Source organism: Zalophus californianus, chromosome 11 (assembly GCF_009762305.2).
Source record: "Zalophus californianus isolate mZalCal1 chromosome 11, mZalCal1.pri.v2, whole genome shotgun sequence".
Classification (NCBI taxonomy): domain Eukaryota; kingdom Metazoa; phylum Chordata; class Mammalia; order Carnivora; family Otariidae; genus Zalophus; species Zalophus californianus.
Genome location: NC_045605.1, coordinates 80,313,836 through 80,337,297, shown reverse-complemented (window position 1 = coordinate 80,337,297; position 23,462 = coordinate 80,313,836). Strand labels below are relative to the sequence as shown.

General features: G+C 41.5%; 1 protein-coding gene across 3 annotated transcripts in view; it reads left to right on the top strand.

Annotated features, from left to right (window-relative positions):
• The window catches only part of CCDC34 (coiled-coil domain containing 34), a 111,154-nt gene extending 95,028 nt beyond the window's left edge, over positions 1–16,126 (top strand). Inside the window, exon 9 of one of the 3 annotated variants that reach the window (XR_003517303.2) lies at positions 16,038–16,072. The gene's annotated coding sequence lies outside the window, so the exon portion shown is untranslated. Of the gene's footprint in view, positions 1–16,037 lie in introns of all 3 variants that reach the window. The other 2 variants (XR_003517305.2, XM_027578428.2) reach the window with 2 other exon arrangements.
• The last annotated feature ends 7,336 nt before the right edge of the window (positions 16,127–23,462 follow it).

The window sequence follows — 23,462 nt, the reverse complement described above, 5'->3', positions numbered from 1 at the left end:
GAAACAGTAGAATTGTGGGAGGAGGGTTGGGGAAATGAGGAGATACTGATCAAAGGATATAAACTTTCAGCTAGAAGATGAATAAATTCTGGGGATATAATGTACAGCATGGTGGATTATAGTTAAAAATACTATATTATATACTTGAAAGTTAGAGAGAGTAGATCTTAAATGTTCCCACCACCAAAAAGAAATGGTAGTTATGTGAGGTATGGAGATGCTGACTCTACTATGGTGGTCATTTTCAATCTATGTATGTCAAATCATCACACTGTATACCTTAAACTTACACACATTATTTATCAATTATATCTCAATAAAGGTTGAAAAAAATGATGGTTCTATCCAAAAAGGTCCATTAAGGGTAGAAATTTATAAATGTTGGAGAGGTTGTGGAGAAAGGGGAACCCTCTTACACTGTTGGTGGGAATGCAAGTTGGTACAGTCACTTTGGAAACCAGTGTGGAGTATCCTCAAAAAATTAAAAATAGAGATACCCTATGACCCAGCAATTGCACTATTGGGTATTTACCCCCAAAGACACAGATGTGAAAAGAAGGACCATATGCACCCCAATGTTCATAGCAGCAATGTCCACAATAGCCAAACCATGGAAAGAGCCAAGATGTCCTTCAACAGATCAATGGATAAAGAAGATGTGGTCCATAGATACAATGGAATATTACTCAGCCATCAGAAAGGATGAATACCCAACTTTTACATCAACATGGATGGGACTGGAGGAGATTATGCTAAGTGAAATAAGTCAAGCAGAGAAAGTCAGTTATCATATGGTTTCACTTATTTGTGGAACATAAGGAATAGCAGGGAGGACGTTAGGAGAAGGAAGGGAAAAATGAAGGGGGTGGGAATCGGAGGGAGAGATGAACCATGAGAGACTATGGACTCTGAGAAACAAACTGAGGGTTCTAGAGGGGAGGGGGTTGGGGGGGATGGGTTAGCCCGGTGATGGGTATTAAGGAGGGCATGTACTGCATGGAGCACTGGGTGTTATATGAAAACAATGAATCGTGGATCACTACATCAAAAACTAATGATGTATGGTGACTAACATAATAAAATAAAATTAAATTAAAAAAGGAAATTAAGTAAATGCAAATTGGGAAAAAGACTATATATATGTGAGTATACTATATACATATACTATATATATACTGTACATATATACATATATATGTATATGTGTGTGTGTGTGTGTATAAAATATATCTCCCCAGGAGAAAAATAATCCCCTTGGGACCTCATAGTTATGGGAAATATTAGCATGAGGAAAAGGCCAAGTGTAATACATTTAATTTGATAAGATTTTGCACAGAGGTCATCATTCACTTGTCTCTTTGTATAAATTCATACCCAACTCACCGACCTCCTTTCTTTTAATATCCCCACCAAACTTGGCTAGTGTGGAATGGTATCTGCATTAGCACATATAGACTAACTGTGATAAGAAACAATCTTCCATCTCAATGACAAGCATAATAGTTTATTTCCTGTTCACTTCATGGTCCAATGACAACCACTAGAGCATATTTACAAATTTATTTTCTTTTGTTTAAAAAACTTACTTGGCCAGACCTTTTTTCCTCCCCCTAACTAGAGGAGCTCTACAATCAGGAATAGTCATTGTCAGTGTGGACTTCATCATCATCGTCCTCATCGTTAGCACCAACAGATGAACAAGATCAACAACCATTCACTGAGTGTTACTGTGCATCACTTACAATGAAAGACATTGCACATAGTTAAGGAATACATTCTTTACTCCCATTTAATAGATTAGGAAACTGAAGCTTAGAATCACATAGTAAAGTGGAGCTGGAATTCAGACCCATATCTTTTTTAAATCTTAAGTTTTATATATATTTTTACCACTTCTCTATAGTGTCCTAATATGTCTTAATTATAGAGAAGAAAATTGGAAAAGTAGAAGACTATCAATCCAATTTACTTTCTACTTAGAATAAAGTGGAGAAAACACTGTAAGATTTAATCAGTTCTTAGGGTTTGAACCCAGTGTCACCTTGGTCCTTAACCCCTGCAGCCTGAGTTTGCCAACACACGCAAGCTATCTCTTTTCCTCATTGAATGAGTAGTGAAACTCTGACTTCCCTGTGTTTGCAAAAAAGCCTCACTTACATAAAGCTGTGTGTATATTTACTAGATTTTACTGAAATTATTGAGATGTGGTTGGGGGATAGAAGTACAGTTTACATTGTCAAAAAGCAAATAACTTCAAATTGAACATCAGAGGATATCACTCTTCCCCCAAGCCCCAGGACTGGGCAGGATGTTTTGCCCTAGCTGCAGGTCATCTCCTTTTCTGGCCCCTTTCACTGTCTGTTCTGGATTGTTTCCCAAACTCCACATTTTTCATCTTCTATTAAATAGGACCATTCAGTTTTCTCCCACTTCAAACTCTGCTTCATGTTCACCTTTGTGAATCCAAAACCATCAAGATGCTCAACAGAGCAAAAGGCTCTCTATATTACAGATTCCACCTTTCTTAGAAGACAGATGGTAGAAATTTTCTCTCTAGGGCCACCACCCTGGAGAGACTGGGCTCATTCCTGCAAGAACCTAAGCAGAGCCTTAAATCAATGCTAATAGTAATCCAGCATCCCACACCTCTCCTGATAGCCTGAACCAAGCAGATTCCCTGGAGACTAATTTTACTGGGTCTAGGTCTGGGTCTAGGTCTGGGTCTCTGCCTTCTGCTACTTCTGGGCTAGGCTGGAGTTTCTGGAACCCAGGGGACTGCCTAGGCTTCTGGGCTCCTTAAAGGGCACTTGGCACCCTGTAAAAATGGCTTATTAAAGGAAACAGTAGGACTGCTTCCCCTTTTATAGTCTAGCCATGGAAAGTTTGACCCACTTGGGGAAGTTGGAGGTGGAAGATTTTAGACTTTGAGACAGTAGGTTGAGCCTGTTTGGCAAGGCAGTAGCAAGGCCTCAGATAGAAAACATGGGCCCTGAAGCTCTGAGGCCAAGTTCCTGGTGGTCAGGAAAGCCCAGTGAGGGCTTTACAAAAAATAATGACAGCAGTTAAGACATTCAATGGTTGAGCTTTGAGCTGAAATTCCATATTTTGCTTTTTTTTTTTTTTCTTCACTCTTGAGGTTTGGCTCACCACTTTTTCCCCTCTCCTGAGGTCCCATTCACACATGAGTGTTATTAAGGCAACTGGAGGGTGGGGTGAATGGTGACCATGTCACAAAGGAAGGCTAATTGGCTGGAACTCCTCCCTCCCCCTCCTCTAGCTGGCCTAAATCTCTTTGGTTTTTAGTTCTTCCTAAGGGGTCTTGGCATGTGTGGTCTGCTTCTCTTTTCAAAATAATTTAAACCAAAAGTTAAAATTACATCCTTTCTTGTTGCTAATGCTGTTTTGCCATAGTTTGTGAGGTAGGTAGGTGGAAGCAGGGTGCCATTGGGACATTTTGGTTTCCTACCTGGACCTGAACCCAGTCAACTTCTGCAGAGTATGCCCAGCTGTAATATCCCCTAAAACATGAATGGCAAATTCTGGGCACATGTGAGGCTCTTCCCACTCCCAAACTTTTGGCAGAAATTACTAATGAACCAAGACTTTTTTCTCCCTGTCAGCTAAGCCTGGGTAATCCCACGATCCTCCTTAATACAACTTCCCCAGCAGCTATTAACAGTACTTGAGGTTGGCTTAGTGATTGGAATCCACTTAGCATTCTTGTCCTTACCCTAAATTGCTTTGAGGCCCAGAAAGCATGGCCTTGTTGGTAAGGGCTCAGCCAAAGGCAGGTTAGTTGGATAAATTGTAGGTTTCCTTCTGAATCCAAAAGAAGCTCCTTCCCGAGCCTTTGAACATCTTATACCTTCTTTCTCCTCTCTCCTGTCTACTTCCATACTTCCTCTTCTCAGAGTGCACTCTGGCCTCCCAAGAAAGACTCTGCTTTCCAAGGTACTTGCTACCAGTGATGAAAGGGCCCACCTATTTCAACTGAGACTCCCTTAACCATAAATTTATACCACTAACAGTGAGTCTTTTGGGTTAAGCCTTCAGTTAAAATGAGAAATATGTTACCTAGAAGAAACTGAGCTGTCTGGAGTTTCTGGAATGTTGAGTGGGTGGCAGCTGGTTGACAGAATGGTTGGCTCAGGGTACTAGGGTAGATAGAGCTGAACTCAAATTCCTGCTAGACCACTTACTTGCCGGGTGACCTTTGGATAGTTAATTGAACCTCTTTGAATGCATTTCCTCATCAGTAAAACAATAAGTCCTTATCTGATGTTGCATTGGGAGGATAAAATAAGTTCATACCTGTAAGGCACCTGGTGCAGTTTGGCAAGTTCTGAGTACACATGAGGCCCCTCCCACTCCCACACTGGTGGCAGATAACTTAATGGACGAACACACTCAATAAATTTGTGCTGATTTTATCCTCTGTTTATTGACCACTTGACAAAGAGATGACATTAGTTGTCCAAGGTCACACAGCTAATAAGGGACAGAACTGGGTTTTGATTCTAGGTCTACAGGAAACTACTTTGATGTTTTTAACTACTGGTTGACTTTATTATTTTTTTATTTTATTTTTTTTTTACTACTGGTTGACTTTAAGCAAGCTACTCTAATCATCAATTTCCTGGAGGAAGAAATCATTTTCTCCCCTGTAAAATGGAGACAATATAACCTATCTTACTGAGTTACTGTAAGGATGAAATCATAAGACTTGATCTGTTATTAATACATGCTCTCACAAATCTGTTATCAATGTTGTCCTTCTCCTTCTCATCACTGTTACTATATTTTTTTTCAGAATCTGCTCCCTCCTCCCCAGCATCCAGCACTGTAGCTAGCAAGTGACAGGTGTTTAGTATGTGAGCAGCTCTGTGAGTGCAACATATGGTGTTGTTACTCTAGGAAGGGAGGAGAAATGAATGACTTTTGGGACTGAGAACTCTGGCTGACCTCCTGGCATCCTAATAAACAATTCCAGGAAACCTCTTTCTGGCTACCTTGGGAAATGTAGAAGTAGCTCAGCCAAGCAAGGATCAGAAACTCTTCCCAGTCCCCACCGGATCTTGGTTGTTTGTGGGTATCCTGCAGGGGTTGGCCTTCTAAATGGCCAGCAAGATAAGACCTGTTCTTCTTATGTTCATGAGGGAATAGCTCCTAGGCCTCCTGTGTGTGGAAAGAGCAGATCACTGGATCATGTAGGAAAAGAGATCTCATTAACTGTTGTTTCCCATTTTTAACACCAATGCCTGAAATAGACCACTCTTTTTGAGATTGTTAAGAGAGGTGTTTTTGTCACCAAGAGTTCTAAGGAAATCAGAATTCCCTGAGCTTTGGCCTGAACTATCCTCAGACAAATGCTAACATAACATTAATTATCCAGATTATTATACTTCCCCATCCCCAGTAGGGAATCACTGATTTGGGCAGTCTTCCTTAAGCTCTTAGTGATCATTTCCTTCTTGAAAACATGTGAGTTCCAGTGATGGCAACTTTATATTTCTATTGGCCAAATGAAAGTGGTATACCTTGCTTTTAGTCAGCATATATCTGTTTTACCTCATGGTTCACCTATTAAAAAAAAAAAAAAGAAACAGAAAAGTTACAAAGATAGTACAGATAGTTCTCATATACCTTCACCCAACTTTCCGTAACACCTTACACAATCATGGTACATTTGTCAAAACGAAGATATTAACATCAGTACCATGGTATTAACAAAGCCATAGACTTTTGGGGGGGCGGATTTTACCAGTTTTTTCAGTAGTATCTTTTTTTTTTTTGGTTCCATGATCCAACCCAGGATTTCACATTGTTTTAAATTGTCAGGTTTCCTTAGTCTCCTCTGATCTGTGGCAGTTTCAGAGTTTTTCTTTTTTTTCATGACATTGACAAATATTTTGCAGAATTTGTTTCTATTTGGGTTTGTCTGATACCCCTATTTATTTAAATAACTTTTTAATTTTGTGGTAGCTTAAGATTTACAAAAATCTAAAAGAACAGTTCTAATACCCCACACCCAATTTTTCTTATTATTAATATCTTACGTTATGATGGTATGTTTTCATAATTAATAAACTGATATTGATATATTATTACTAACTAAACTCTATTGTTTATTCAGATTTCCTTATCTTTGACCTACTGTCATTTTTCTGTTCCAGGATCCTATCCAGGATACCAAATTACATTTAGCTGTCATGTCCCCTTAGGCTCCTCTGCTGTGTGGCAGTTTCTTAGACTTAACTTATTGTTGTTGTTGTTTTAAAGATTTTATTTATTTATTAGAGAGAGAGCACAAGCAGGGGAGGGGCAGAAGGAGAAGCAGACCCCTTGCTGAGCAGGGAGCCCGATGCAGGGCTTGATCCCAGGACCCCAGGATCATGACTTGAGCTGAAGGCAGACGCTTAACCCATTGAGCCACCCAGGCACCCTGACTTTCCTTGTTTTTTATGACTTTGATACTTTTAAGGAGTACTCGTCAGACATTTTGTACACTGTCCCTCAGTTGGGATTTGTCTGACATTTTTTTCCTCATAATTAGACTGGGGTTATAGCTTTTTAGGCAAAGACTATAGAGGTAAAGTGCCATTCCTATTGTATCATATAAAGGGTGTGTACTGTCACATAATTTAATGACTGTTGATGTTGAGTTTGATACCTAGGCTGAGGTAGTATTTGTTAGGTTTCTACACCATAAAGTTACTCCCCACATCCATACTGTACTCTTCATAAGAAAGTCATTATGGACAGTCCATCTTTAAGGAGTGGGGAGTTATTCTCCACCTCCTTGAGGGTGGAATATCTACATACATTATTTGGAATTTTTTGCATGTAAAATTTGTCTTTCTCGCCCATTTATTTGTTTTATCATTTATATTAGTATGGACTTGATATTTATTTTATATTTTGACTTATTTTTTAAAATTTTTTATTAACATATAATGTATTATTTGTTTCAGGGGTACAGGTCTGTGATTCATCAGTCTTACACAATTCACAGTGCTCACCATAGTACTTACCCTCCCCAGTGTCCATCACCCAGCCACCCCATCCCTCCCATCCCCCTCCACTCCAGCAACCCTGAATTTGTTTCCTGAGATTGAGTCTCTTATGGTTTGTCTCCCTCTCTGGTTTCATCTTGTTTCATTTTTCCCTCCCTTCCCCTATAATCATCTGTCTTGTTTCTCAAATTCCTCATATCAGTGAGATCATATGATACTTATCTTTCTCTGATTGACTCATTTCGCTTAGAATAATACCCTCTAGTTCCATTCATGTCGTTGCAAATGGCAAGATTTCATTTTTTGATGGCTGCATAATATTCCATTGTGTATATATACCACATCTTCTGTATCCATTTATCTGTTGATGGACATCTTGGCTCTTTCCACAGTTTGGCTATTGTGGACATTGCTGCTATAAACATTGGGGTGCAGGTGCCCCTTTGGATCACTACATTTGTATCTTTGAGGTAAATACCCATTAGTGCAATTGCTGGGTTGTAGGGTAGCTCTATTTTCAACTTTTTGAGGAAACTCCATACTGTTTTCCAGAGTGGCTGCACCAGTTTGCATTCCCACCAACAGTGTACAAAGGGTTCCCCTTTCTCCTCATCCTCGCCAACGTCTATCATTTCTTGACTTGTTAATTTTAGCCATTCTGACTGGTGTGAGATGGTATCTCATTGAGGTTTTGATTTGGATTTCCCTGATGCCGAGTGATGTGGAGCACTTTTTCATGTGTCTGTTGGCCGTTTGGATATCTTCTTTGCAGAAATGTCTGTTCATGTCTTCTGCTCATTTCTTGATTGGATTATTTGTTCTTTGGGTGTTGAGTTTGATAAGTTCTTTATAGATTTTGGATACTAGCCCTTTATCTGATATGTCATTTGCAAATATCTTCTCCCATTCTGTTGGTTGTCTTTTGGTTCTGTTGACTGTTTCCTTTGCTGTGCAGAAACTTTTTACCTTGATGAAGTCCCAATAATTCATTTTTGCCCTTGCTTCCCTTGCCTTTGGTGATGTGTCTAGGAAGAAGTTGCTGTGGCTGAGGTAGAAGAGGTTGCTGCCTGTGTTCTCCTCAAGGATTTTGATGGATTCCTGTCTCACATTTAGGTCTTTCAACCATTTTGAGTCTGTTTTTGTGTATGGTGTAAGGAAATGGTCCAGTTTCATTCTTCTGCATGTGGCTGTCCAATTTTCCCAACACCATTTGTTGAAGAGACTATCTTTTTTCCATTGGACATTCTTTCCTGCTTTGTTGAAGATTAGTTGACCATAGAGTTGAGGGTCCATTTTGGGCTCTCTATTCTGTTCCACTGATCTATGTGTCTGTTTTTGTGCCAGTATCATACTGTCTTGATGATGACAGCTTTGTAATAGAGCTTGAAGTCTGGAATTGTGATGCCACTGGCTTTGCTTTTCTTTTTCAGCATTCCTCTGGCTGTTTGAGGTCTTTTCTGGTTCCATACAAATTTTAGGATTATTTGTTCCATTTCTTTGAAGGAAGTTGATGGTATTTTGATAGGGATTGCATGTGTGGATTGCTGTAGGTAGCATAGACATTTTCACAATATGGAAACCTGAACAGACCCATAATCACTAAGGAAATTGAAGCAGTAATAAAAAATCTCCCACCAAACAAGAGCTCAGGGCCTGATGGATTCCCAGGGGAATTCTACCAAGCTTTTAAAGAAGAATACCTATTCTTCTGAAACTGTTCCAAAAAAAGAAATGGAAGGAAAACTTCCAAACTCATTTTATGAGGCCAGCATTACCTTGATCCCAAAACCAGACAAAGACCCCATCAGAAAAGAGAACTACAGACCAATATTCCCGATGAATATGGATGACAAAATTCTCACCAAAGTACTAGCCAATAGGATCCAACAGTACATTAAAAGGATTATTCACCACGACCCAGTGGGATTTGTTCCTGGGCTGCAAGGTTGGTTCAACATCCACAAATCAATGTGATACAATACATTAATAAAAGAAAGAACAGGAACCATATGATACTCTCAATAAATGCCAAAAAAGCATTTGACAAAGTTCAGCATACTTTCTTGATCAAAACTCTTCAGAGTGTAGGGATAGAGGGTACATACCTCATTATCATAAAAGCCATCTATGAAAAACCCACCAATGGGGAAAAACTGAGAGCTTTTCCCCTAAGGTCAGGAACATGGCAGGGATGTCCACTATCACCACTGCTATTCAACATAGTACTAGAAGCTCTAGCCTCAGCAATTAAACAACAAAAAGAAATAAAATATATCCAAATCATCAAAGAAGAAGTCAAACTCTCACTCTTTGCAGATGCATATGATACTTTATGTGGAAAACCCAAAATCCTCAAAGAAGAAGTCAAACTCTCACTCTTTGCAGATGCATATGATACTTTACGTGGAAAACTCAAAAGAGCACATCTCTGCCCTAGTTTTGGAAGGAAAATTAATAATTGGTTCTTTTAAGGGTAAGGGTGATTCCCTTACTGTGTCTTTATGTAGAGCTAGAGTTGAGCTCCTTTTTGCCTGAATCATCATTTCTCAGTCAAGAAGAAGTACTGTAGGATTTCTTCCCTATACAGGATTAATGGAAAATGGCTTTTCTCTTTGAAAGGGTGTTGGAAATACAATCTCTTCACTGGTCTCAAGTTCAGGCAGATCATTCCAAGATAAGTATTTTTTATTAAACTGTTTTCATTTTCCCAGTGAAGTCACCACTCTGCCTCCCCGGGAGGCCTCCCACACAGAGAACATCACACCATCTCACTCAGCCTTAGAGAGCCTGTCTGGCTGCCCTGGCCTGTGTCCCGAGCCTGAGACTTGGTGAGAGCAGATATGGCTCCTCCTTGTCTCAACCACAAAGATGTAAATCTCGGCACTATGAGTGACAGTTTTGTGGTTTACAGATGGTGAGAAGTACTCATGGAACCAAAGGAGCACTCATTTCATCTGAGGGTGCTGTTTAAACCCTAAATATTGGGTTTAAGGCTGTAAAAACTTTGAGGAATTTTCCATTTTCATCAGTATTTCTTTATTATAAATTTCAATAATTATTAGCTTCTGGAACCTTCTGAAGGCCAAGGTAACCACGTCTTTCAAAGGAGAGAAAATTCTAGCATGTTGTTTAGCTTCCACATATTTGTGTTTTTTCCAGTTTTTTTTTTCTTATTATTAATTTCTAGTTTCATACCTTTGTGGTCAGAAAAGTTGAATGCTATGTTTTCAGTCTTCTTAAATTTATTGAGACTTGTTCTGTGGCCTAACATGTGATCTATCTTGGAGAATGTTCTGTGAGCACTTGAAAAGAATGTGTATTCTGTTGTTTTTGGATGGAATGTTCTGCATTATCTGTTATGTCCATCTGGCAAAGGAGAGAAAATTCTAAACATCACAAAAGTCCACTGTCATCTTTAAGCCCAGGCACTTATTTTTTCATTATTTACATCTTCACCACCGCCACCACAACAAAACCAACAAAACAAAACAAAACTGCCTGTAGCGCCTAAAAATGTCTCCTTTATATTTCCTGGGATTTCACTTTCAAAAGATATTCTGAGTTAAGAAGTCTTTTCGCTACCATTATATATTATCCTTCAAATTGATGCATATGAGACATTAGTCATTCATGCTTTGATGTTGTTTAATTCTGCAACTTGCTTTTTTCCTGATGTCCTTCTGATCAGCACCTAAAGAAATGGAGATCTGGGGGCATGGGGGTGGCTCAGTTGGTTAAGTGTCCAACTCTTGATTTTGGCTCAGGTCATGATCTCAGGATTGTGAGATTGAGCCCCGCGTTGGGCTCTGCGCTAGGCATGGAGCCTGCTTCAAATTCTCTCTCTCTCCCTCTCCCTCTGCCCCTCCTAAAAAGAAGAAGGAGAAGGAGAAGAAGAAGAAAAAAATGGAGATTTTATTGGAAAGGAGTGGAGTGGAGATGGGAAGGACTTAGATTGGGGAACACTAGACTATCTAAGACTCCTATCAGCCTTAAGACTTTTCTTTTGTTTGAAATATCTTTTCCTTAAAAAATTATGTCTGATATTTAAGCCAATCCAAAGTATAACATGTGGCTATATCAATACACACCTGCAGATAGTCACCTAACAAACACTCAGCCAATTCAATTTAGGTAGTGACAAGAGAGCAGTTCCCAGTGAATGGCTTATTGTTCCATGTCTAACTCTTAAAAAGAGATTTCAAGATAGTGGTGGCTGTGGCTACAGGGTGAGTTAGGAAGGTGGAAAGGAAAGTGGTATCCTAATTTCTGGGGTGCTCATAGGCAACCAGTGTATTGTATACTCTGCAACTCCTTTAGCTCTATGATGGTCTGTCACTTTCCTACACCCCCTTCATCACTCTCCCCTGGATGAAAGTTTGACCCACTATAACACATCCTTTCATTCATTTCCAAGCAGGTATAAGTTACATTTTTTTTTTTAAGCACAAACAACAGAAGCCAACTTTGACTAACTTTATTTAAAAAGGGATAGGGGTACCTGAGTGGCTCAGTCAGTTAAGCGTCTGCCTTTGGCTCAGGTCATGATCCCAGGGTCCTGGGATCAAGCCCCACATTGGGCTCCCTCCGTGGAGAGCCTGCTTCTCCCTTTCCCTCTGCTGCTCCCCCTGCTTGTGCTCTCTCTCTCTCTCAAATAAATAAATCTTAAAAAAAATAAAAAGGGATATATTGGAAGATTAACAGGGAACTGAATAACAAAGTTGTGGTAGTTTGCAGATATAACCATGTTTTTATACCCCTCTCTGTATCCACACCCTTTGCAATGTGACTTTGCAGCTCCTTCCACCAAGGAGTAGGTCTTAACTCCCACCCTCTTGAATTTGGTCCTGTGGCTTGCTTTGGCTGTTGGAATGCAGGGAAAGTGATGGTGTGCCATGTCTGAGCCTAGACCTCAGCAAGTCTTGGATGCTTCCACTCCCTCTCCTGGAATTCTGCGCAGCTGCTTGTGAATAAATTCAATGGAAGATGAGATACCATGTAGGACAGAGATAATTCCACCTGAGGTTACCCTAGACCAGCCAGCTTCCAGTTCACCAATGGCTAATTTCAGATGATGTATGAATCCTTCCAAGACCAGGAGAAAGGCCCAGCTTAGCTGAGTGCAAATTGTTGACCTCCAGAATTTTGAGATAAATAAATGGATATTATTTTATGCTGTTAATTTTGGCGATTATTTGTTATACAGCAAAAGCTCACTAGTACAAAAGCCTTGAGAAGAATAGCATCCAGGAACTGGGTCACCTGTGGCTCCTACACAGAGCTGCCAGCAGATGACATAGTTCCAGTTGCCTTTTTTTCTTTTTATACATTCTGAAGAGAAACCAGAGTATGCCTTTTATTCTTTTTGAGCCCTGTCCATTCCTGGGTAAAAGAATTTGATGGGTCCATTTTGGGTCATGAGCCCTCCCTAGGATAGTGGTGGAGTCCTCTGGTTTAACAGCCTTGCCTGAACCATAAGGAGTAGAGAAGGGGCAGTTCCTTAAAAAGGGGGGTAGTAGCTGCTATTTCCAAGAACAGGGAAGAGGAGGTCCTAGGTAGATAAAACACATGTCTATAATATGCATTTATTTTGTGTACTTACTCAAGGAGGTGTAAGACATTCACTTTCCTCAAGGAAGTCTTGGTCTAATGGAGGAGTCTGGAAAGCAGCGGTGTCAGGCAGGTAATAGTGTGGTTACTGCTGTCACTGAGGGACCAGAGGTGACCAAGAGCCCAGAGGATGGATATTTAACCCCGACTCACTACCAGGAAAAGATTCTTGGAGGAGACTGTATTGGACCTGAGCTCTATGAGATATATACTGAGCTAGGTGAGGAGGCAAGAGTGGCAAGCAGCACTGAGGTCCTTCCAGGCACTGGGAGTGGCATGAGTGACAACCTAGAGTCAGAATTTTAAACTTGTCACCATGGACCAACATTACATAATGCTTATGCCTGGTGTGGCTCAACTTCTTTGGAGAGAAAAAAATATATTAAAAAAACCCAACCACTTTTCACCAGTTTCTATTGTTTTATCTTCCTCTGTTATAGATAGCCTTGTGTGCTTGCTAAGGAATGTATGTTTTCTCCTATAAGCAGGGGGGAGCTATTGCAGTTATTTGAACAAAGAGGGTGGTTAGGCTCATATTTGCGTTTGAAAAAATTTGTGCTTACAGCAAAGAGAAGAAAGATGGCAAAGGGCAAGAGAGGAGGCAGGGAGACCAACCGCGGAGCTGTTGTTTACTAGACAAGAAATAATGGCTTCAATTAAAGGGAGTGGAATGAGGAAGTGGCAAGGAGGGGATGGATCTTTTGGTAATATCCTCCGCAGCGGATATATGAAGACACCACTTGCTTCTATCTTTAAAAGTACCGTTGTTCCCTTAAAGTCATAATGAAAAAGTCCTTTGTGTTTGATAACAGATCTTCCTTTATGTCAAATAAGACACACCTGTTACGAAGAAATTGGTGATAAGCTTACATCTACATGATGCAAAAAATCCCTCCTTGTTCTTGCTTAGAAAAACAAACAGCTCTCCTTGGATCCACTCAACCTGCAAGAGAGCCAACTAGTCTCCACACCCACTTAGAGTCATGGTGTGAGACAGAGGGCCGTCAAAAGCCAGCCCTGAACTAGAACCAGATGGGAGAAGATTCACGCCAGAGACCATCATCCAAACCTCTTGATTTTCAGTGATCAGCAGTTGAATGTTCAGAGAAAGTGCATTTGATGGCTTAGTCACAACTGGATCAACTGAAATAACAATGCAAGGAGGTGTCTGACCCTGGAGAGATGAAAGGAACAGCTGCCAAGAGATCCTTGCTAGCCTTCCACGGAGGGGAAGCAGAGGAAGGGTGGTATCCTTGCTCAAAAGGGTTGGACAGAAAGCAAAAAAAAAAATTGATTTGAGGTTTCATCTTTTAATATGATAGAGTAGGCTAGGAGAGTTGATGCAGATCTCCAGGGTATGTGCAAGTTGGAAGATAAGAAATATGCATTTATAGTGGATATTTCTGTTAGCACTTAAAAAAAACTTGATATTTAAAAAGTATCAGTAATTCGATTAGTAGGTTCCATGTTTGTTATAAGCATGAAAAGTCACAGCAGAGTATATGATCCTTTCCCTGTGGTTGGGAAGTTCAGACATTTACATTGAGAAATGCTGATATCAATACAAGGAAAAAGGCTGATGGCAATCAGAATCTAGTGGTGTTGGTGAAGGGAAGAGGTGCCCAAGGAAGGCAAATTGGCAATGAAACTCAATTTTAGACTTGTTTTTATCTCTAAATGATACCATTGAGTTGCAGAGCTTCACTGACATGATTGAAAGAAGACTTTGTACATGGAGAGCTTGACATCTTGGTCTCTTTCCCAGGCCACATTGCCTACACAATGTGTGCTCCATGCATTATTTGTTTTTCATAAATCTTGATATATATCGTCAATTGCATGATTTTATTGTATTGTAGTTTTGCATATGTATGTATGTTTAAAACATTGATTTGTTAAGTGAAACATTTAAAATGTATCATATGTTCTATAATCCTGTTTTTCCATTTTTCTATTTTTATTTTACTTTTTTATTAAACTAGGCATCTCCAGAAAATGGAAGTCAATCTGTCCTCTCTTAACAGTGGAGAGCTCCTGATTTTAGTGCAGGAGATGTTAGGGCACTCTCTGATTAATTTCCAAATAATAGTGATTACTCTTTATCAAAGACCTATTATATGCCAGTTACTTTACCCATATCCTTTAAAATTAAAAAAAAATTAAAGTAAATGCATTATAGCAGACACTATAAAAAATCAAATGAAGAAAATAAGTTACTTGCAGTACTGCAGGAAATCCCATCACTGGAGATGCCTGAAAAGAGATAGCCATATTGTCTCAGAGTCATGATATCTCAAAGTTGGATGAAGGGCCAACACTGCCTTGCTCCAGTCAATGGAGCTGAGCATGACAGAAAGGTAGGGAAGACACTTTTTAAGTCGAGAGACATCTCTGCAGTACTGGGCACAGCTCCTTTTTTTTTTTTTTTTTAAGTAGAAGGGGCTTGAACTCATGACCCTGAGATCAAGAACTGAACTGAGATCAAGAGTTGGATGCTTAACTGACTGAGCCACCAAGGTGCCCCTGGACACTGCTCCTTGACAAGGGCATGTAATTCTGAGGTGCCAGTGAGGGGGCAAGTGTCTCATGGAACAGAAGTGATGACCATTATTGGGTGACTTCTTGCCTCAAGCTGGCTAACCTTGATAAAGTGCCCCCAGCCTTTGCTTTCAGACTTCGTCCTTTTCTGGTGAGATGTCCTAGGGCTCTTCTAAACCATCAGCCCTGCCTTGCTCACACCTAATGATGAAAGTCTGGGTGTGAAGGCAGTGTTAACCCCTGCCCCGAATTCAGAGGCCTGGCCAGCTGTGCCATTGCTCAGACCCAAACAACAGAGCACATGATCTCTTCCCTGTGATTTTGCTCCTCTGCTGACCAGTTGATTGTACTTTCATTATGTGTCTCTCTCCCATTCCTGCCAAAGGTCAGGGGGAGGCATTTCACCTGGTGAAGATGTCTCCTTTCCCCGGTGAAGATACCGCCGATCACTGAAATGTTTCGGGAGGGCTATGATTTACAGGCAACACGATGCTGTAGGACCTTCATGAGCCCTGCATGTTCTGACTTTGGAGTCCCCACCACACAAAATATCAAATATATCAGCTGCACTCATATCCCACATTAAATATGCTTTTTTGTTTTAAGAATCTTTGTAGGATTTTTATATTTGTGCTTTAGAAATTATTTGACGCCATGTTACTTATTTAATTTATGACTAGCTATGAGTTCCCAACAATTACTGTGTCCATTATGAATAGGGGAATTTGTGAAGTGAGAAAACTGAACCTATAAGTTGTGTTTGATGGAATAAAATCCTTATGAATGCTTAATTTAACAGTGAATGAAGCTGGCATGTTGGTACATTTTGTAGACATTTAATTATTAATTAATTTTTACATTTATTGTTTTCTCTTGTAGAGTTGGAGCCAACAACTGTTTTTCTACCTGGGTCTCATACATTTTTCTAGGCTCCTAGAAGCTCTTACCTCTGGGATCTCATTGCACTGGTAAGATTCTTATACAATAGTAATTCTCAAACACTTTGGCTTCAGGACCGTTTTACACTCTTAAAAATTATCGAGGGCCCCAAAGAACCTTTTTATTAAGTGTGGGTTGTATCTACTAATATTTATTGTATTAGAAATTACAACTGAGAAATTGAAAAATCGCTTATCTACCAATTTATTTTAAAATAACAATAATTAACTGATTAAAAGTTACATAATTAACATTTTTTGGTGATAATTATATTTTCCAAAAAAAGTTCAGTGGGGAAAGTGACATTTTTGCAAATCTCCTTAATGTGTGACCTAATAGAAGACAGATTCTCATAACCTCTTCTGCATTCAATGTGTTGCCATATGTTGTTTTGCTTGCACTATAAAAAAAAATTTAGCCTCTCGCAGATAGGTAGTTGTAAAAGAGAAAGGTACTTTAATAGACTTTTTTGATACAAAATCAAAACTTGACTGCCATTTTCTTCCAAGTTGGTTGTAATGTGGAATCTGAAACCATATCAATGAAATTTTCATACTATGTTACCTTAAAATCCATTGGCTATTTTGCACTTAAATCAGTGTTTTGCCTGTGCGTAATTTTGCAACATGATGTACTGGGCATTTGGAAAATGTTGATTCACTGAATTATGCAGATCATCCAGGTGTTGACACATTTCTCTATATGACATCAAAATATCACTTTCATTAATGCCACCACAGATCTCATCAGAAATATCTTCAGGTATTGGGAAGCTGGCAAGTTAATGATGGCATGTATATTTTCCAAAATCCTAATTTCCACATCAAAGCTCGAATGTAACCATTGGTAACAAATACTGTCAGTTGTTTTCCTTTACATAACAGGTTCATTTACTTAATTTTTGAGAACATGTCTGCCCATTACTCAAGTCTGAATGCGCATAATTTTCCATTTATTCCTTCATGTACAAATGGTAATCCGTGAAAAAAGTTTAGTTTGGATTGCAACTCCAACAACTAAGCAGGTGCCTTTCCTTGAGACAACCATGCTACTTGGACATGTGTAGAAATACATTATTCGATCTTCCCATTTCCCCATGTAGGGTCCTTTTTTTTTGAGTGAGAGAGTGTGCACTCAACTGGGGGGAGGGGCAGAGGGAGAGGGGGAGAGGGAATCTCAAGCAGGCTCCAGGCCCAGCGTGGATCCCGATGTGGGGCTTGATCTCACAACCGTGAGATCATGACTGGGAGCTCACAACCTGAGCCCAAATCAAGAGTCAGTCGCTTAACTTACTGAGCCACCCAGGTACCCCTCATGCGGAGTCTTAAAAAGACATGTGCTCAAGGGTTGAGATTTAATAAAATTAATAATTATTCTGCTTCATCAAAGACATGCTTAAGTGAAATGGCATTTTTTTCTACTGTGAGTGGGTGACACTGGAGAATTCAATGACCACTAGCAGTTTAGTGGCAGCTTTTTGCACTGTTTCTTTTCACCAATGTGTACATACACTGGAAGAAAAAAAATAATGTCTTGGTGTTATTCTGAATATTGTTTTGACCTTGTGGGTCCCCTGTCAAGCTCTGGGATCCAGAGTTCCACGAACCTCACTTTGACAGCTGCTGTGATACACAGCCCTGGTCGAAGTACCAGACAGTGGCAGGTACATAATACATGTTCAATCACTTAAGCTAAACCCGTGTTTTTTTTGCCTTACTAAGCAACATTTTGCTCTATCCGAGAGCATCAGCAGGGGGAGGGGCATAGAGGGAGAGGGACAAGCAGACTCCTTGATGAGCAGGGAGCCCGGGGTGGGACTCAATCCCAGGACCCCGAGATCATGACCTGAGCAGAGGTCAGATACTTAACCCCCTGAGCCCTCTAGGCACCCCCAGGACTCTCTTTCCTATTGAGACTTGTGCATCAGTACCTCTTTTCCCTTTTTATATTCACCCTTCAGGCCAAGGCTGCTGCCTCGTCGGGGATTTGCTCCTGTGTACTCTGGGAAAAGGCCTCTGCCAGCAATTCCCACTTGTTCGAGGGCCACAGAAAGCTGTAGTCTTTTCTTCCCCTGGGTCTCACAATCTCGTCTAGACACCCTGATGAGGTGGAGGATGTAATTACACCTGGAAACACTCTGTGCACCAGTAACCCAGTTCCTCATGTGTGTGACTCAAGCCCCAAGAGGTCAGTGGCATCTCATGATTCATGCGTCCAAATAAGCTGGAAGTAGAAACCTCGAGGTCCAGGGTCCAGTTGCTTTTAGCACACAGCATTTTTTTTTTTTTTTACTTGAAACCAATTTCTCCATTCAGTTCAGTTCCGTTTAAAGCAACAGATGTGTCTTGTGCGTATCCTAGACACACGAGCTGTGTATGGTGCTCCGTGTGCCGCGCTGTGCCAACGGCTGTGCAGATTACTCTCTGGGCTGCCTCATACTCACCCCTTCTTTCCTCGGCCTTGCTCTGTGCCTGGGAGGCCACCTTTATTGCCAGCATCCCTGGTCTCTTGCCCTCGGGGCTCCTGTTGGATTCCTCTATGGCAGGGACTCGCAGGACGCAGGACGGAGAGTAGATGGCTGGAGGAGAAATAGGTCGCCCCTCCCTACTCCTAGCCGGTTCTCCTTTGGCCACAGTTTCCATCTGGTGACTCTTCTTCCACTCTTGCAGTCGGAGACGGCTCTCACATAATCTGGTAAGGCCATTTTCTGCTCTTGTCCTTTCCAGGGGGGTGACAGCCTCCCTCCATGGCTGGTCCCTGGTACATCATTACCCTCTGATGTCCTCTTGCCGTGCCCGCTGCGTCCCAGAGCCCTCCTTCATGACGCTCTTTCCAGTGAAGTCTTCGCATGTGCCCTCTGTCCTCTGGCTGGACCCTGACTGACACTAACAGGATCCTGCCCCCAAGAAGCTCACCGTCTGCTTAGACTTGTTACCCCAAACATCAGTCAGGTGCCTGCCATGTCCCAGCTGCTCCCTCCAAGACCCGGCTTTACCGCTAGTGCACACCTAGTAAGCTACTTTACTTCAGGTAAAAAAGAGGCTTTTATCGCCAGCCAAATGGAAAATGAACATACTTGCCCAAGATAGAAGACAGGGTAAGAAAACAACAGCTTTGTGAAACTCTGCCCCAGGATTATTGTGGTTAAGGGACTACGCTGGGTGCTCTGCTTTGGTTGGAATCTTGGTTCTCCTACTTCCCAGCTATATGACTGTGATGAAGCCACATAACTTCTCTGTGCCTCAGTTTCTTCATCTCTAAACTGAAAATCATGATTCTATTCTACTTCATAGGGATGCGAGGATTCACTCCATTAATTTATGTAAAGCTTGCAACACTGGCAGGCACCCAGAAAGCACTACATGGATTTAAGCCCCCATTGTGTGATGATGACGATGATGATGATGACGGTATGGCGATGGGGTTGTTTGACTCGGGCTCTGAGCTGGAGCATTATTAGCAAGGGGGTGAAGACACATCAGCCCCAGACCGAGTCTTTCTCCCGGATGTAATGGGAGTTTGGAAAGAACTGTCTTGTTTTGTGGTTCAGTGTTGTTTGTTTCTCTGTGTACCATCTGAAATTATTGATGTACCACAACAGTTTGTCTCAGGGACCAGCAGTGGAACATCTCCTTACACTTTAGGAGACACGGACAAGGAGATAACTGTTATGTCACAGCAAACAAACAATAAGCAAAATGTGAGAGGCAGCACAGAGGGATGAGTGACAAACTCTGGGGGTGGGTGGAGATCTGCGGGGGAAGCCGTTGACCAGGCTTAACAGAGTCTGGATTGGGGTTGGAAAATGCAGATAAAGTTTTCTCAGAGATAGAGGGAATAAATAGCCTGGTCGCAGGCAGGTGCATAACTTAGCAAGGTATGTTCAGGAAAGGACAATATCACAAAGAAATAACAGCTCCCTAACAGAAAGAGGCAGCAATGGCTGAAGAAGAACTGTCTAGAGCAGCAGTTCTCTGCATGTGGTTCCCAGAGCTGCAGTATCAACAAGACTTAGGAACTTGTTAGAATGCACATTACCAGGCTCCCAAACCTCCTGAATCAAGAACTCTGGGGATAGGACCCTCCCCGCAGACTGTGAGTCTTATGCATGCTGGAGTTTGAGAACCACTGGTCTAGAGGAAGATGGCAGAGTATTAGTAGTAACCGAGCGTGAGATTTTGCACACAATACCAGCAAGAGCCCTTTGATGAGCACTTTTTCTGTGGCAGGTGTTGTGCTAGTCACTCTATCTGTTCTGTCTCCTGTAATCCTCACAACAACCCTGACAGGTAGATATATTATTATGTCTGTTTTGTAAATGAGCATGTGGAAACTTGGTTTGGAGTTTGATAACCATTTCTCGCCCAAAGCAATAGAACCCAGAATAATGAGGCCATTGAGTGGTGGAAAGAAAACCAGAGGATAGATTCAAAAATGATTGTCAAAAGATTGCCTACATGGGGTGCCTGGGTGGCCCAGTCGTTAAGCGTCTGCCTTCGGCTCAGGTCACGATCCCAGGGTCCTGGGATCGAGTCCCGCATCGGGCTCCCTGCTCCGCGGGAAGCCTGCTTCTCCCTCTCCCACTCCCCCTGCTTGTGTTCCCTCTCTCGCTGTCTCTCTCTCTGTCAAATAAATAAATAAAATCTTAAAAAAAAAAGATTGCCTACATGTGGAATTTAAGAAACAAAACAAATGATCATAGGGGGGAAAAAAAAGGAAGAGGCAAACCCAGGAACAGACTCCTATAGAGAACAAACTGATGGTTACCAGAGGGGACTTGGGTGGGGGGATGGGTGAAATAATGATGGGGATTAAGGAGTGCACTTGTGCTGAGCACCTGGTATTCTACGTAAGTGTTAAATCACTGAATTGTATACCTGAAACTAATATTACACTCTATGTTAACTAGCTGGAATTTAATAAACTCCCCTGCCCCCCAGAAAAGATTGCCTACAGCAGCATTGCCCCATGAACTTTCTGTGATGGTGGTAAAGTTCTACATCTGCTCAGTCTGATACAATAGCCACAAGCCACACGTAGTTAGTGAGTTGACTAGCAACTACTAGTGTGACTACTGTCACCAAGGAACTGAATTTTACATTTTATTTAATTTTAATGAATTTAAATATAAGTAGCCAGATGGGGCCACTGGCTACCATCTCAGACAGTGCAGGTCTAAAATCATAAAGCAAGTAAGTTCAGGGGCAGGACTAGATCCTAAGTCTGCCTGACTCCCAAAGCCATGAGTTTGTCCGCTATTGCTCCTAACATAGAGCATTGCTTACCCATTGTCTGAGAAGCACTGGGATATTTTCCTGGTCAAGTCCCCGGGAAATTACCTACCTGACCTGGGGTGGCTCTTTGAGCACCATATCCTTAGCTGATAAGTGTTTGCTCTGTGACTGGAAGTAAGGCATAGAAATGAGTCACAGAAGCTAACCCCAAAATGTTTCCCATGTTATGGGAGACCGCTGACTGGTGGCTGTCAGAGCAAGGAGGTTGCATACTGACATTATCCCTTCCTGAGCTTTTACTTTACCCCCCGCCCTGGCCCTTAGGTCAATATTCGGCATTGGGTGGCCCAACTAAAGACTCCAGGAGGTCTCCTGGAAAAGATATTTCTTAAACTGAATTCCAGAACTCGAGCACATTTTATTTTTGACTTACTTGATTCTCCATGGAGCTGATGGAACATTGCAAACTCCTGCTCCCAGGAATTCTTGGCCTCATCAGCCCTATAAACTGTCCAGATACACCCCTTGCCTTTCTCTCCACCGTCCAATGACCTCATTATTCTAGGCCAGGGATTGGCAAAGTTTTTCTGTCATGAGCCAGGTAGTAAATATGTCAGACTTTGGGAGCCATGGAAGGTCTGTTTCATATTCTTCTTTGTGTGAGTTTGTTTTTTTTTCCTTTTTTGTTTGTTTGTTTGTTTTAAAGGCAACCCTTTAAAAGTGTAAAAACCGTTCTTAACTCTCAGGCAGAATTTGGCTCAGCACCCATAGTTTACTCCCTGTTCTAGGCTCTCTTGGGAGCAAATGTTTATCAAACTTCAATGGGCACAAGGATATTGTGGGCAAGCTTGTTGACACTGCAGATCCCTGTGTTCCTTAGAGATGATGGTTTAACGGCGTTGGGCTAGAGTGTAGGAACTGTATGGTTGGTTAAACAAACAGGGTAAGCAACAGTTCTAATACAAATGGCCCATGGACCACCTTTTGAGAAAATTCGTTAGGGGTGCAAGGGCAGTTTGAGCTCATTCAGTGACCAGCCCCATCAACTGACAGATCAGGGAATTGAGGTCCGAAGGCAGGGAAGGGAAAGGAAGGGACCAGGCCTGAGAGTTCCCGCATTAGGGCCACAGAGAGAGTGAGCTGTAGGAGGAAGATGGTGCTGCCAAAAGCAGAACAAGGAGATGGAGAGCAACTTGGATCTTTGGTGATTTAATTTAGCTGCTGGGAACAAGCCTCCTCTGAAGGTCACCATACCGTGGCGCTTTCAACAAAATGCCCTTTATTGCCTAAGCCACTTTGAGTCAGATTCTCTGTTGCTGGCAGTTGAAAGCACCCTAACGGATACAGACCCCTCTTTCCACCAGCCTTCTTTGATCCACCTCTTTTGAGAGAACCGTCTTTGAAGGAGTACTCCCAAGGCATCATCCACATGTTTAATCCTTTAAATGTCAAGGCCTTTGTAATAGGCTGGGTAGGTCACACATACCTCCCTGCACCTAAAGGCGGAGTGCACAGAGTTGAATTGAAAGTGGGCCAGGTCTGGAACTGGGAAAATTTGGCTTGTAATCTTGCTTCTATCATCATGTAAGTGTTTGAAATGGGTAAATTACTGAATTCTCTGGGCCTAGCTTTCTCATATGGAAAATGACAGGGGCGGAAAGAATTGTCTTTTGGGCCACTTTTGTTCTAGGTACTCCCATAGCATTCTCATTGTCCACACTTACCTCCTTGATGTTTCTAAACTCGCTCCTTCCCTCTCCCTCTTCCTCCCCACGTCCTCTCTCTTGTATTCGTTCACTTCCTTCTTCCTTTCCTCTCTCCTTCCTTCCCTTCTTCGTTCCTCCCTCCCTTCTTTCTTTCCTCCCTTTCTTCCTTCTTTCTTCTTTCCATCTCTCTTTCTCTTTCTCCCTTTCCCTTCCCCTCTCTCTTTTTTTTTTTCCTTTCCAGAGAAGAAACACAAAAAACCCCCAGAGCATTGGCTTTGGCCCATTCTGTTCTTTCCTGACAGAAATGATATCCCTGAGGAGCTCACATGTATTTGCGTTTGAATCAACAACCCTCAAAGGTCTAGGAAACTTGAACATTTCCTTCTGAGTTTAAAGAATGGAGCTAATGGACAAAACATGGATTT